Source organism: Miniopterus natalensis, chromosome 4 (genome assembly GCF_054644295.1).
Source record: "Miniopterus natalensis isolate mMinNat1 chromosome 4, mMinNat1.hap1, whole genome shotgun sequence".
Lineage (NCBI taxonomy): Eukaryota > Metazoa > Chordata > Mammalia > Chiroptera > Miniopteridae > Miniopterus > Miniopterus natalensis.
Window position 1 is genome coordinate 32,747,715 of NC_142084.1, and position 16,521 is coordinate 32,764,235.

Sequence of the window (16,521 nt, forward strand, 5' to 3'; positions counted from 1 at the left end):
AATTCCTATTGCTTCTCTTAGATATATTTTTAAACCTAATCTCTCCTCTATTGAGAAGATGACCTTTGATGCTGCTTTTATTTCTGGCCAGCAGCAGCCTAAAGACTTTTCTCTCTGCTTCTGAACTTTCTCCTCTGCAATCCATTTCCCACATGAGAGTGGATGTGTGTTTTTTAAATCATAAGTCAGATCTGGATACTTGTCTCCTTGAAACAATCCATTGCAATTGGAATCAAAACTAAATTTCTTAAGATAGTCTACAAAGAACTAAATGAAATGGTCCTTGAACACCTGTCAACTTGTGCTTTGCCAATCCCAACACCCCACCCCAGACCTCTGTTTAATTCTCTGCTACAACAATTAGCTTAAGGGTTTTCTACTTGATTTAGGATAGTCACTTCAGGCTGGCCGGCATGGCTCAGCAGTTGAGCATTAACCTATGACCCAGGAGATTGTAGTTCGATTCCCAGTCAGGGCACATACCTGGCTTGCGGGCTCGATCCCCAGTAGGGGGTGTGCAAGAAGCAGCTGGTCAATGACTCTCTTATCATTAATGTTTCTATCTCTTCCTCTCTCTGAAATCAATAAAGATATATATATATTTTTAAAAATACCTTATTTGCCATTTAGCTCACAAATTACACATTTACATTTACCCACTCTACACTAGATTCTTCATCCAGCAATTTTCTGTTAAAATATCCTGATATATTTTCCTTCAAGCACATTTTACTCTATGAAAATAATAGTTACATATTTGTTAATTTATTACATCCCGCCAATAGAATGTAAAGTCTAGGAAAACATAAATCACATTCATCCCGGATTCTGGATTCTTAAAAAAGTATCTGGAGCAATTCTAATACTTATCAAATATATAAAAATACTTCAGTGTCATTCTAATGCTTAATTTGAAAAAGAAGGCTCATTTATAATTAAGTCATTTAAAATTTTATTATTTTTAATTTGTGTACAGCAGTTTGTTGAAATATCCCTTTGACTTCAAAGTTACTATCTCTTCTGCCATTTCCTACTCTTTCACCTATATAGTTCATGGTTTTCATTCCAGACAGAGCTCAAATATTACCTGAAATAGGAAGTATTATCTGGCCTTTAACTTAATTAGATATAGCTATCATATACTATAAAAAAGAAGCTCATGTAGAACTCTCAAAGGACTTCTGTTACTTTTGGAATATAATATAGATGTTAAAACATATACAGAGCCTTGTATTTCCAGGAACATGGCTAGGAGCTTGCTTTGCTATTATGATAAAGAATAGAATAGCATAGCATAGCTAGAATAGAATAGAATAGAAAATAATAGAATAGAATAGAATAGAATAGAATAGAATAGAATAGAATAGAATAGAATAGAATAGAATAGAATAGAAATTTATAATAGAATAGAAAGTTTAGAACAGAATAGAAAATTTAGAACAGGATAGAAAATTTAGAACAGAATAGAATAAGAATAAGAATAAGAATAAGAATAAGAATAGAATAGAATAGAATAGAATAGAATAGAATAGAATAGAATAGAATAGAATAGAATAGAATAGAATAGAATAGAATAGAATAGAAAGAATAGAATAGAATAGAATAGAATAGAATAGAATAGAATAGAATAGAATTAATAGAATAGAATAGAATAGAATAGAATAGAATAGAATAGAATAGAATAGAATAGAATAGAATAGAACAGAACAGAATAGAATAGAAAGTATTAGAGCTGCTTCTTCCATTGAAAACCATTAAAATAAATTGAGAGGACAAAACAAAATTTTCTTGCCCAAATCCAAGTGAAAGCAAAATACATAAAAGTAAATTACTTTTGAGGTTTCTTCTGTCATGAGACTATTTCCTAACCCCAAGAACTTGCTGTGTGTACTCAGGCAGCACAATCCAAGGAGCCACATGCATGATATATTCCACGTGAGCTGTGGTCTGAATCCCATAACTGTGGGATCCCAAAGTCTACCCCTCAATATACCAATGTACCAAATTAAGTTTCTCCACCACTCATTGCCAGGAGATTGCCAGGAATTGCTTTACCTTCAGCAGATCTGCAGGACGGAAGAGGACGCTCCATAGAAGTTGTAACCAACAGAGCTAAACAGGTTACAATTCATTATGTTAGCACATTCCACTTCATAATAATTTGAACTTTGTAATAAATTAAAACTAAGTTTCATCAAGCAATGGCGTTTATCCCTATAAATGGGAAATAGAAGAAAGACAGGATAAAGCACGTTGCTCAATGTCACAGAGCCGGCAAATGGCAGTTAAATTAGCCAAGGCAGCGACTTGCTAAGTCATTATGCTGTTTCCCAGTTTCATGTTGCTGCCCCAAGTATCACTTGCAAATTCTGATTGCCAAATTCATAACAAAAAGTTGTATTCCTACACTCACTTTAGATTTTATGGAATTACAATGTCATGGCAAAAGTGTGTGTGTGTGTGTGTGTGGTGTGGTATACGAGGTGTGAATGAGTATTAATTTTCTTTCAGAATCCTGTGGTGATTTTCTGCTGTTAAATTCAAATATTTATACATTTTATAAACCACATTTACAAAATAATAATGTTAGGATAGTTGAATAAATAAAAAGCTAAAAATAGAGCACACATTATATTCCTTATAAGTTTTCCATTTTATAGATAGATGAATATAGACAATATAATAGCATGTAATAGATGTGTGCATATATGGATCTATAACATTTTCTGAGTTTCTTTATAATGTAGTCAATAAATTCCTTCTTGTTTATCCATGTTTATTTTTAAAGTAAAAATCCTCAATTTGTTTTTAAGTAATCTATAACATCATGGGAACATTCCAATATGAACATGATCTTAAAGGAGGAAAACAAAATGACGCTCTCTTAGGGACAAAGGCTACACTGCGATGCCACTCCTACTAACCATAAAGCATGTCCAAATAGAAGTCAAGCAAAGAGAGGTTGGAGCATAATGGTATTAACAGTAAGAAATAGAACAAGTTAAGAGATTTTAGTCAAAATGCTTGCTGTTGATAAATTTGATAACAATGCTGGTCTAAAATAATTGATTAGTTTAAATCCAATAGAAAATATAGGAGTAAAAGAAAAGGGAAAATCCTTAACTCTTCTGAATTGTAACTTAACATTGTAACCTTACCCATTTGCACAATCTTTCTCAACCACACGTGTTTTATTTGACTTGTCAGTATAGTCTTTTGGCCATTACAAGTTAAGGAATAGCCTTATATTCTGGAATACCTTACTCTTGTAACAGACATTTAAAAGCAGAGTAGTATAACCATAGCATCTGAGACATGTCAAATGGATTGTTGAATATCTCTATCATTCAATGACCTCTTTCTACGTGGTAGTTATGTTCTCTTCACTTTAACATCTCCTTGAACAACCATGTGGTAGCAAGCCAATTATTCTACAAACACTTTCTCTTTAATTTCTCATAAATACAGAGCAGACCAAAGACAGGACATGCTTTGACTTGATAGCTATGCCTGGACCCCTAACCCCTCTGGGAGTTTGCCTTAGGAATGCTGACCATTCTCATGTCCAAGGAACGTGCTGAGCTGTTTTTAACACCATAAAAAATTAACTATCTTGTTGTCAGACTTCAAGATCCTGGAAGGAGACACACTGACCATACACTCTGCAGCCCTTATTCAGCCCCCCTTCCTTCTTGCACGTAGCCCTTCTTCTTTATCCCTGTATAATCAGTCAGCTAGTAGGAGATGTTAGAGCAGAATTTTCAGGATGATGTGCTGCTCTCTCCATACCGCTGACATTATTGGAATAAACTCTCATATATGATTTAACTTTGTCTCTGCTTTATTTGACTCAAGTGGTGACAGGTGACCCCGGACCTGTTCTGTGTCTGGTTTCCGTTAGAGGTGAGAAATTCAAGTAACTGAGAAGTCATATTGTTGGATAAATTGGCAAGTTCAGTATTAATACTGTGACACATGGGCCATCATTTCCAATATATAGTAGCTATTATTGGTGCTTAGGGGTAAAAGACATTTTATCCTAATGGCATGGGCCTTAAATGGCAAAGGTTTATAAAAGTTTATCAAGAAATAACAGCATGCAAGCTGCTAAGAAAATGAGATAATTTACCATACTTTGGACAGTGATGTAGTACTCAGAGCGTGAAGAACTAACAATTCCACCGAGGGGGAAGGCAGAGAAGTAGTCTCCTCAGGAGAATGCTAGGCTTGTGTTAATATAAGATGTATGAGACATGTTAGTTGAAGAGATTGAACAGATAAGAGCCTTCATTAAGCCTGAAAAGCGACTTTAGAGGCAAATAAAAATGCTATCTAACTTGGTAAGAAGGCCATGAATTTTTCTTTAACATTTTTACCACCATTACCAAAGGGAACCAAATTTTATCTGGAGAAATATATCACTCCAGAACTAATTTTCAGGGTTTTTTTAGTTTTTCTAAGTGCCTATCCTAGTGAAAAATTGGACTAAGTATATAGAATGATCTGCAAATGCTCTTTAACCACTGAATTACACCCATATAATTATAACTTATACTCAGGACTTTTTAATGAAGACTTTTTAATAAAAAAGAACTATAAATGTTGTTGTTTTCCAAATAAAAATCAAATTCCAAGCTAACCACTACATGATACTGTGTGACAAGTCAGTTTCAATGGCAAAGTACCATAAATTATAAAATATATGGTTACCACACATATTAAAGAAGATGTTAATTATTCTAGTTTAAATTTGTGTCTTTAGGATATTACAAAGTAAACTTCTTAATAAATTTCATAACCACCCTATAACTATCACCGTTAAATTGCATAACATTTTATTTTAAAAGTATAAATTTTCAAATAAATATTTTAAAATGTGTCAAAATTTTCATACACTTATTTGATTTTTTAAAAATTTTGAGATAGAAATAAAGTCACTGGAAACAGCCTTACTTCTACCAATTTCTTAACCTATTGTATAGAATGGCATAAAATAAATTCCTAATTATAGCTGGAATCAACTCATGTTAAAAAACAATAACAAAAAATCAGTCAACCAATCAGATACTTCGCAGTTGGTTTGCATGATTGTTATCAGGGAATTGAAGAGCCTCTGATATATATCCTTGGTATAACTCTCATGCAACTCTGGAAGTTAAATGTAAATTAGAAATTAATTGAAACAAATGGTATGTTTGTTATTTAAAAGCAAATACATAATTTCAGGAGTATAGATATATATGTTAACTGCTTTTATACATTAATGTTCAGAGAAAAATATTTTGAGTTTTAACTTTTAAAGCTCAAAAACTGAGAAAAATATTTTACAACTTTACCAAATAAATCAGCTATGTGGAATGCATGATAACATTCATCAGTCATGGCACATCATATTTTATTTCTATCGGGCACATTTATTCAACATAAAGAGATCAAGCAGAGAGAATAAATGACAAATATTTCTTCAGACACCATTTGACCCAGCAAGTGTTAGACTCTTCTGGCAAATCACAGTGGCTGTAAATAATGGGGTTAATTGCAGGCTTTTTTCTGCTTCAGAAACTCAGTTGTGCTCATCAAGAGGGAAAAAAAAAAAAGTTTAACAGTAATGTTACATTAATAAGTAATCTCAATGATGTTCATCATTACTGTTGTTTACGAAAACTAAAGCCTGCTGCTGGGGGGGGGGGGGACCACAAAACCTTTGGTTTTGAACTGAGGGCGAAAGAAATCAATCTAAAGGGACATATTTAGTATATAGCGATGGATTTTCCAACCCCCTGATTTCTAATACTGGTCAGATATAAGAATACTTTTTAAAGTTCAGGCTCCCAGGTCTCGTCAACATCTTAATTAAATAAGACTCTTTGGAAGTAGATCCCTGGCTTCAGTACTTTTCAAAAATACCTTCAGATGATTCTTACGTGCATCAGGTTGACAACCTATGGTCTATAATACCCTCTTCTTTCCTAAAATAGTCTAATCTATGAAGCTGTGTGGTCAGCAAAATATTATCAATATTTTCTTTATTACAAATCACTCAGCTAGATCTATTCTTAATCAAAACAGCCTAATAGCCCGTTGCAGGTGCATACCAACCCCATGATGAAAACTAGATTCCAGATAAGAGCTTCCAGCATGCAAAGGCTTGTTATTTCAAGTTGTCATGTATCTTGAAGGCTCATCTTTCAAAATATGAAAAGATAACAATGAGCTGTCTTCCCATAGAGCACTGTGGAGGAACTCCTAATTATTTTATTACATGAGTGATCACAAAAGGTATCCTTCTCAAGGAATGACAGCACAACACCGAAACAAAACTTGTTACCAAGCACCAATGATGAAGAACATTAGAGTTCGTCTCCTAACCAGTGTGCGCACTGGTCAGGCATAAGTGCTCCCGGGAGACAAAGGCCCACCTACAAGAGTCTGAATCTCTGGCCCAGACTTCTGCTATGGCCCTCGCTTTAGGGACTTACCTACTGAGCAGACTTTTGTAAAACTAGCAACAAATCTGACATCTATAAAGAAAAAAAAAGTAGACAAGAGAGTATCTAATAAAGGAGAAGGAAGATATAAAAAGTGGAAACTTACAAACCCTACAAAAAAAAACATAAACATTCAGTGGCATATAGAACACTGCTAAGAATAAAACTTATAAAATAACACAGAAATTCATCAAAAAGCCATTTCCAATCTAGGCTGCTCTGATGTGCTAACATCCCTGATATCATCTGATACGTTTTGCCTTTCCTACTGAGAGTTTTGAGTTATTTTACAAAAAGGCAAAAACAAACCATTTTGTAACCTGAGTTTCTCTAATAGGAAAAAACACCAGAGTAAATATGGCTTATACTTTCATGGCTAAATATTTTTATTTTTACTTCAAGTAGAAAATATCGATTTGGTCACATTTTCAAAAGTAAGATGTGGATAAAAAGTAAGGTCACTATGTATAGTAAGAGAAAAAAACCTAAATTAAAAACAACAACAAGAAAAACTGATTAATTTTGTTGTTCATGGAAGGAGTTCCAATATTGGTACTAAAATAATATTGCTTCATGGCAGTTATTTTTTTTAATAATCCAAAGCAATTCTCTTCTATGGAAGTCTGTAAATAAACTGAAGTGAATTTGATAACATGTTTTGTAAATTAGTACAACAAAACCTTAGCAATGTTAGCAAACACTTTATATATAGACAATTTTCACAGTGTTCAAATCTCTCCATATCAATCAAACTCTTATAAAAACCACAGAGTAATATATTATCTTAATTTTAAAATGACACAGGATGATTAACTGCCCAAAATCACATAGCTAAGGAATAGGATCCAAACTCAGGCATTTCAAATAATGAATATTGCAGAGCAAGTTTGCAAATAGTTTGCAAAATTCCTTTACTGTTTTTGGTGTTATTGTTTTTCCGTGAAAGTCAAATTCAGAAAAGAAACAGTGGAGACAAACTTCTTGACATCTTTAAAGCTCACTTCCACATTCAGAACGTATATTGGGAGTGCAGAGGAAGTCACTGTCACTTTCCCTCCCTGCTTGCCTCTTCCGGTTCCCAGACCTGATCATTAGAATGTAGTCACTTTGCTCTAGACAGATCTCTAATTATCAGAAGGAGTTTCATAGAATTCTAAAATAACAGTAATTATAATTTTAAACACTTAAAATAATTACATGTCATATAGCACTGGGAACAGAAGGGGATTTCGGGCTATGAACTGTAAAGTTGGAAGGTTTCAGCCCATCCAAAATGCCAGAAATAATTATTACAGAATTTCAAGGTGAAATTAACCAAGAACAACACATTTTCTCTCAGAATTGATGGGATACTTTGAGAGAGTCACATCTAGGTTTCAATTTAGTGTATGGATTTCTATTTAGTGTATGAATCGTGTATTAAAAAATCTTAAAACAATAAGTGATTATAACGGAATCAAAATCCCTTGGCAAGATGCTTAAATGGAGCACACTGTTTAAGTCAGTGTTCACTCACTGTGATGGGAGCTTTATTTGAAATGCACATTGCCAATCACTTTGAAAGACAAATCTGAAAACAGAGAGTGTGTCGTGCATGACAATATTCAGCCGAAGAACTTTTATTACTTCCTGTTAATAGCAACATATCTTAAAAGGATAGAAACTAACTCTACTCAAATGCCTTATAAAATGTAGTATTAATCTAGTGTTAACTCTCATGTGGTTGGAGCATATTGTGTAGGTTTGAAATATTCTAATTTACAATTATCTCTTTGACTTTACTTTTTTCTTCAACTATAGAGGCCTGTGTACACTTATAGACTGAACGACAGGTTTCCCCCACTATCCTTTTTAGAGTTCTTAATAACCTACCAAATCATACCAAATAACACATAAAACCTAAAATAACACTAACTTACAGCAAAACCAGTGCCATTATCACTGCAAAACAAACACTAATGTTCATTTACTTTCTGCTTTTTTCCCTAAAACTGAAAATCTCTTCGGATTTCCTTTGCTGACTGAAAATAGAGACTAACGTAGTAGGTCTTTCATAAAAGTAAAATGGCATAATGTGGATTTCCAAAAACCGGGGAATATCTGTTTTTCAAAGTAAACTAAAAGACTGAAATAATCATATTAAAGGACTTCTAACTTTAGTGCTGACAGGTAAACAGCTTGGAAGTTGTCACTCCTGCCCTCGCCACCACCACCACCACAAGATAAAGACACTGGAAAACAATGCCTTTGTTGGACCCATCAGAGAACTGGGGAAGCAGTCAGAGGGGAAAAGGTGAGAGGGCCTGGGTGAAAGAAGGTGAAGAAATTAGCCAAAGAACATACATGCATAACCTATAGACAGACACAACAGTGTGGTGAAGGCCAGAGGGAGAGGGGCAGGGGCTGGGTGGAGGCGTACAAAAGGAGAGAAAGAGAGGACAGCTGTAAAAACAAACAAACAAAAAAACAAAAACAACAAAACAAACAATAAAACCCTACTAATTATATAATGAATATCTATGACTTCAGACATAATAAAAATCCATTATTTTAAAATATATATATTTTTTAAAGCAAAAGTAAAAAGCCATTATTGGTTTTCAAGCTGGTCAACAGCATAATAATAGGAGAATTTTAAGAACATTATTCTAACAGCAGTATGTAGGATGGATGTTTATCAATAAACTAATTGAGAGTTGATATTCCCATTAAGCCACTGCTGAAAGCTACTGGAGATAATGTGTTGTTGTTATATAGTCAGTTAGGCAGATGGGCAGAGCAAGGACTAAGGACCAGGAACAGAAACTCAACAGGCAAAAAGCCCTGGATGCCTAACAAGGGGCAAAGCTGGAAAAACAAAAACGTTGTCCCCAGGGTCACCTATCCTCCCCTAGGATATCACTAGTCATGCATTTTGGACCCCCTGATTTCTTATCAGTAGTCATACAATTTAAATCCTCTGAGCTTTAGCTCCATAAAGATAATGTCTAGGCTTCCATTGTATTTCAGTTCCAGGCCCAGAAAAGCAGCAAAACCAGGCAAGTGGCACCATGGCTGCCTCAGGACCAACTTCATTGACGCATGATCCCTTGCCCTGGCACCAACCAATCAGTGGAGACCACAACCCTGAAAGATCACACTTGGAAAGCTGATGAATATTCTATTGAGACCCTCCCCTGAGAGCTCCCCTAAGGTTTCCACCTGGGAAAAAAAAAGAGATAAATATGTTCAGGATGAAAAACCCAGTGCTGGCTCTCACCCATGCCATTCCCTTTCCCCCTTCTTTCCTCTAAGGGACCCCATGAGAAGTGCAACCAAGGGAGCCATGGGCAGCAGCAGCTCATCCCACACTTACCCCCTGAACCTGTCTTCAAGGTCCCCTTTTCTCTGACTTCCCAGGGAGCCAAAGCAGCCCAGCCCAGGCTGTCCTGGTGCTTCTTCTGTGACCTTCCTTGTTTCACTGTCCTAAGTATATTTTTATTACAATCAATAAATTCTTACTTACTTTGCTACACTTTGTCTCTTGATTGAAATCTTTCCTTCAAGAAGACAAGAACTGAGGTCTCATCCTGTCCCCGGAAACAGTGTGACATAATAATGCATAATTTGTTATCAACCAATCTGGTCATATTTTCTAATGCCTTAAATGATTGCCTACAATACTTCTTTTTTATTTTTTTAGTGTCTCTTTGCTTGTATATTGGATTTTCATAAACCAAACTTTTCTAAACACTGTACTATTTAATGCTGTGGTTGGTTAAATTTTTGCCTTTTCTCATGTTTTATATAGCCAAATGGGTTATATTTAACTCAGTTTAAAGTTCATTCATTCTTATGAGACATACCTTTGTCAATAAAATTAATGCATTTTCCAATTGGTCAACAGTTTTCTAATTGGCCTAATATGTAGGCCATCCATTTCATGCACCACAGTTTTGTACACAAAATGATATGTATGTATTTTCTGATCACGATGAAGTGTGCTTTTATTTTCTTATAAAGGGGATGAAGGTTGGAAGTTTGTGGTAGATTTGGAGCATGTTTGAGATAGAGTAACATTAAAATCCCAAAATGCATTGAGAAGTAATTGTGATTTCTAAGCATAAGTGAGCAAAATATATATTCAAGAACTGAATATATATAAGAAATGGCGACTTTGGGTAAGTGGGAAATTCATGATAAATATTAGAAGGAAACGAAGTAACAAAAAATTCAATGAAAATGTCAAAGTACATTTAAAAAGTCACAAGTTAAATAAAAGATAATATGATGTTTCAATTATGCCATTAAGTTTCAAGTAGTTTCAAGTATTTTATCACAGTTTACATTGAAGAGGTAGGTGTTTTGAAGAATGAGATGAAGAGGCCCAATTAAATAAGCACTGAGTACTAATTAGAAACAGGTCGAATAAATACTTAATAAGCCAAAGTTGCTGCTCTTCATCACAAGGTGGGATGAGGTAAGAATTTTCTTTCTAATTTAATATTTTTTGAACTTGACTTTCCAGAGAGAGGCATGAAATCATTTGTCTACACTGGTAAATGGCTAAACTTGAAATAAAAATGGTGTAGTTTGGGTTTTTAAAAAAATAGAATTAATACAATTTGTTTGGGTTTAATCTTTAATTGTACATAAAACTTTTCTTGCCATTATTTTCTAAATTGAAATGTTTTTAGACATTCATTTAGTAAAGTCAATGGCTGCTAGAATTCCAAACACAAGCCATGGAAAGAATCAACCAAATATCCTTTCTTTCTTATTTACAGTGATACAGCACTCTACCAGATACTAAACATCATGTATCAAAGACTAAAATCTCTTTGACCTAGAGCACAAAGATATTCTAATTCCAGCCAAAGTGGAGTGACACTAGATATTCCCTTCTGCCTGAGGCAACTAAACAAACTTAAAAAAAAAAAAAGAATAGAAAAAAAAAAAAGAAACAGCAGTTTTTAGACATTGAACCTCAGGCAAAGAAGATAGTGATGATCCCTGAAAGTAAGAAAACAAGTGAGGTAGTCTTATGATTGTCTGTTTCCAGGTTAGAAAGTTTCCAGGCTATAGCTCAGAGAGGAAAAAGGCAGGCAGAGACCAGCAGTCTTGTAGAGTCAAGGAGATGGAGCTAGGGATCCATAGATTCTGTCTATTTTCAGGACAGAGTAGCAGCTAGGAAAAATGGTGCACAGAGAGGTTGGCAGATTTGTCGAAAATCCCCCTTGGGCCTATCACTGAACACTAATCAGCAAATATGAGTGAGGAAACTATCAAAGGCTGGAGAATGAACCACACAAAAAAAGGAGAGAAAACTAGCAACAAATTCATAGAACCCTGAAACTATTTTGAACCACTTAGCAGCTTTTTTCAACTTTTATTATTCCTGGTATTTCTGTGATATCACCATAACCAATTAAGTATTCTACATAACTTAAAAAAAAAAAAAGAAGCAGAGAGAACAATTCTGAGAGCTTCACAGGGTCAAAAACATTCATTTTCCCACCAACCAGAGTTTACACCAAGTAGAGTACTCAGAAACTAATGTCTCAGTATGGGATAAAGTAATCCCTAGACAGATAGCCATTTTATTTTCATCTAACAAGCTTAAAAGAAAGTATCTGACAAATCAAAATATTTCTAAGTAACTGCACTGCAGAGTAAAGTAGAAGACTAAAGACTATAATACAATTCAAAAGTACACAGCTCCCAAAAGATAAAATTTTCAATGTCTGGAACCCAATAAAAAATTACCAGACACTCAAGAGGCAGGCAAATGTGAATTAGCAATCAATAGAAGCAAATGCAAAAATGACACAGATGATTGAATTAGTAGCGAAGGACATTAAAACTGTTTTCTATAAGCTCAAAAAAAAAGAGAGATGAATCATATTAAGTAAAGATTATAAAAATGTACCTAATTTGAATATATGACATGGAAAAGATGTCTGCCATAAAAATGCAATGTATAGGATCAACAACAGATTTATATAATACAGAAGAAACAAGATTAATGCACTTGAAGATGTATTTATAGAAACTATCAAAAATGAAATTCAGAGAGATGAAAGACTGGAAGAAAAAATGTTTAAAGTATCATTGAACTAAGAAACAATTTCAAGCAGCAGAATGTACATCTAATTAGAGATGTTGAAGAAGGGAAGCACAAAAACATTTGAAGAAATAACGTCCAAGTAGTTTTTAACTTTAGTGAAAGCTGTAAGCTCATAGTCTCAAAATGTTCAAAGAATCTCAAGCACTGCAAACATAAAGAAATTTATACCAAGGCACATGAATACGAAACTGCTAATGACCATGATAATTAGGATATCTGAGATGCAACCAGAGAAAAAAAACACATTAAGTATAGAAAAACAAATATTTAAAATGACAGTGAATATCTCATTAGAATCAATGCAAACCATAAGACAGTAAAGTTACATATTTAAAGTACAGAAAGGAAAGGAAAATATAAATCTGTAACTAGGACTTTTATCCCTAACAAAAGTATGCTTCAAAAATCATGGTGAAATAAAGGTATTTTAGACATATGATACTTGAAAGAATTCTTTACCAGCAGATCTTCATAATAAAAAATGTGAAAGGAAATGCTACTCCAAGCACAAGAAAAATAATGCCAAATGGAAATCTGGATCTTAACAAAAAAAGTAAGAGCACTGGAAAAAGGTGAATATGTAAATAAATACAATTTTTCCCCCTAAATTTTCATTAATATATAATTTGACTTTTTTTTTAAGCAGAAATAATATATTGATGATGGGGCTTATAACACATGTAGATATCATTTGTATGATAAAGGTACAAAAATATGGGGTATAGGAGTCACTCAAAAAAAAAAACTGGCCAAGCTAGCATGGCTCAGCGGTTGAGCATCAGCCTATGATCCAGGAGATCATGGTTTGATTCCTTGTCAGGGCACATGCCCGGGTTGTGGGCTCGATTCCCAGTGGGGGGCGTGCAGGAGGCAGCCGATCAATGACTCTCTCATCATTGATGTTTCTATCTCTCCTTCTCCCTTCTTTCTGAAATCAATAAAGACATATTTTTATTATTTTTTATTTTTTTAATATGTCTTTATTGATTTCAGAGAGAGGAAAGGAGAGGGAGAGAGAGAGAAACATCTATGATGAGTCATTGATCGGCTGCCTTCTGTATGCCCCCACTGGGGATGGAGCTCGTAACCTGGGCATGTGCCCTGACCGGGAATCGAATCCCGATCACCTGGATTCTAGGTCGATGCTCAACCACTGAACCACGCCTGGCAGAGCAAGACATATTTTTTAAAAAAGAAAGAAAGAAAGCAAACAATGCAAAAAATTAATGGTCATAATATTTAATGGACACCTTGCCTAAAAGGATATAGGGATGGCAAATAAAGATATAAGATGATGTCAACGTGACTAGCAAAAATGAACATTAAAGCCACAGAGATATCACTCCACATCCATTAGAAAGCCTGACATTAGAGACTGACTATTCCAAGTGCTGATAAGGATGTGGGGCAACTAGATCTCTCAATATCAGTAGTGGGAATGGAAAATGGTACAACCACTGTGGAAAGTTTGGCAGTTTTTTGAAAAGTTTAAACATTTCCCATATGTCCCAGCCATACTAATCCCAGCTCTTTCCCAAGGCAAATAAAAGCATGTGGCCGTACAAAGATTTACACATGGATATTTACAACATGTATGCAATAGCCCTAAACTGGAAATGGCCCACATGTTCAACAACTGGTAAATGCAAAAATAAATTGTGGTATATTCATATAATGGGAAACTACTCAGAAATAAATAGAGTAAACTTTTGATACACACAAAAACACACCTTTCAAAATAGTTATGTAAAATTTAACAGGCCAGATAAATAATATTAACATGCTACATGTTTTCATTTATAGGAAATGTTAGAATCTGAAAAAACTAAGTATTACTGACAGAAAGCTAATAGGTAGCTGTCTTGAGATGGGGTAAAGGGTTGGTGGGCAGAAATAAGATACTACAAAGTGTCAGAATAGAGAAATTTGAGGGCTGATGACTTTATTTATTACATTGAGAGTGATGGTTTCACAAGGGTACACATATTTCAAAACTTGTCAAATAATACACTTTAAATATGTGAAGTTTATTGTGAGTCAGTTATACCTCTATGGAGCTTTTAAAAATTCTTTGACAGGGCATCTTTTTTTACCTATAAATCTAATTTTCTTATCCTCTTCATAAGATTTATGTCCTGCAAGAGTTGGTCTTTTCTGCCTGTATTTCTTTCCTCACCTTGTGTTCACCCTACCATCCATGCCAATTTGGCTTCGGCCCCAAGCTTCTGTCAAAATTGTTCCAAAAAAGAGCCACCAATGCCTCTATATAATTCCATCCAAATTACTCTTTCCTTCCTGTCTCACTTGCCTTCTCAATGGCATTCAACATTGTTAACCACTTCCTTTCTTCTTCAAGCACTCTTTCTGTTTTGCTACTAAAAAGTCATTTTCATCACGCTTTCATCCCATGTTTTGGCCAATTTCCTACTCCAATGTTGGCCCAGTCATCTTAGCCTGTTCATTAAACATTGGTGTTCCTATCAATTAGACATAGCCTCCCATATTTTTATTCCTAACCTCCAACTCCCTTAATTTCAATAAACATTTCTACTCTCCAAGTTATTTCAAAATACTTGTTCATAGCCTAGCACTCTCCTCTGATCAAGTCCTGTACCTTCATATGTCTACTTGAATAAATAAAAACACCTCAAACTTTAAAATCATGTTTTTATTCCCTTCATTCTCTACAATGGAGCCAGTACTGAGTTTTAAAAATGCAAATCTCAGTTGCCACTCACTCCTGAAAATACATCAATGGCTTCCCAGTGATTTCAGATTAAAATTTAAATATTTAGCATGATGTATAACATAATCTTGCTCTTACCTTCTTGTGGACTATCTTATTTAAATTACTTGAGTATTGCTGTCTCTCAAACAAGGCTTTAATATGCTTTCTCACTGGCTGGCACTCATCTCAAGCCCATTCTGCTTTTCTGCTTTTTAAATTTCCTTCCTTAGATCTTAGCTCAAGGAAATATTCACTAGGAAAGGCTGTCGGTTTCCTGTTACCTGGTCTGGAAGTGGTCTGTTTCTTTTTCTTTAACAAATTTTGATATGAAGAGATATGTTTGCTTAGTGGCTTTATATGCTACTAACCTGAAAAGCCCATAAGGCCACAACCGTAATCACATCTATTTTGCTCATAACTGTTCGCTCATTGTATGAACAGTGCCTGACACATAGAAAATATGCAAAGAAATAGACTAATATTGTGTATGCCGTAGGAAGAATTATCACAGTTAATAACTCATACAGGACACAATAGTATAGTCTAAAAAGCACGGGCTTAGAGACAAGAAGTTAGAAGATCAAATTTAGCCTCCAACACTTCTAGATGGGTGATGTTAGATAATTTATTTAACTTTCTGAGCCTAAATATCCCCATCTTTATAATGGTTGTAATTAATAAGAGCTCTCCCTTGAGTTTTTTTATGTATAATAAATTCAATGATCAATACAAAACTCCCCATAGAGATCCTGTAAAACTACATGATCAATATGTTTTAAATATTATTACATATATTTAAAATGTAAAGGGAAGTGCAGGCAATCAGTGCTTACATAAATTTCAAAAAAGAGTTAAACAAAAATTGGTTATGTCTCAATGTGATAGACTTTTAAAGATAATATTTAGCTTAAGAATTTGAAGGCAGTGAGCTCAGTTTAGGAAATCACCAGCCCGTGTTACGACAACATGCTTACATAATACCCATTTGGTTATTTTATTTTATTTCATTTTACTATTATTATTTTTTAAATATATCTTTACTGATTTCAGAGGGAGGAAGGGATAGAGAGAGAGAGAAACATCAATGATGAGAGAGTCATTGATCAGCTGCCTCCTGCACGCCCCCGACTGGGGATCGAGCCCGCAACTGGGGCATGTGCCCTGACGGGGAATCAAACCTCGATCTCCTGGATCCTAGG

The 16,521-nt window shown here is 34.5% G+C and overlaps 1 long non-coding RNA gene across 2 annotated transcripts in view; it reads right to left on the reverse strand.

The window, feature by feature from the left end:
• Positions 1 to 493: 493 nt before the first annotated feature.
• Positions 494 to 16,521, reverse strand: part of LOC107529813 (uncharacterized) — a 54,287-nt gene continuing 38,259 nt past the window's right edge. Inside the window, exons 4-5 of one of the 2 annotated variants that reach the window (XR_015714394.1) lie at positions 2,056 to 2,214; positions 494 to 575 (exon numbers count right to left, since the gene is read on the reverse strand). This is a non-coding gene — a long non-coding RNA (uncharacterized LOC107529813). Of the gene's footprint in view, positions 576 to 1,988; positions 2,215 to 16,521 lie in introns of those variants that run through there. The other variant, XR_001602481.2, reaches the window with a different exon arrangement.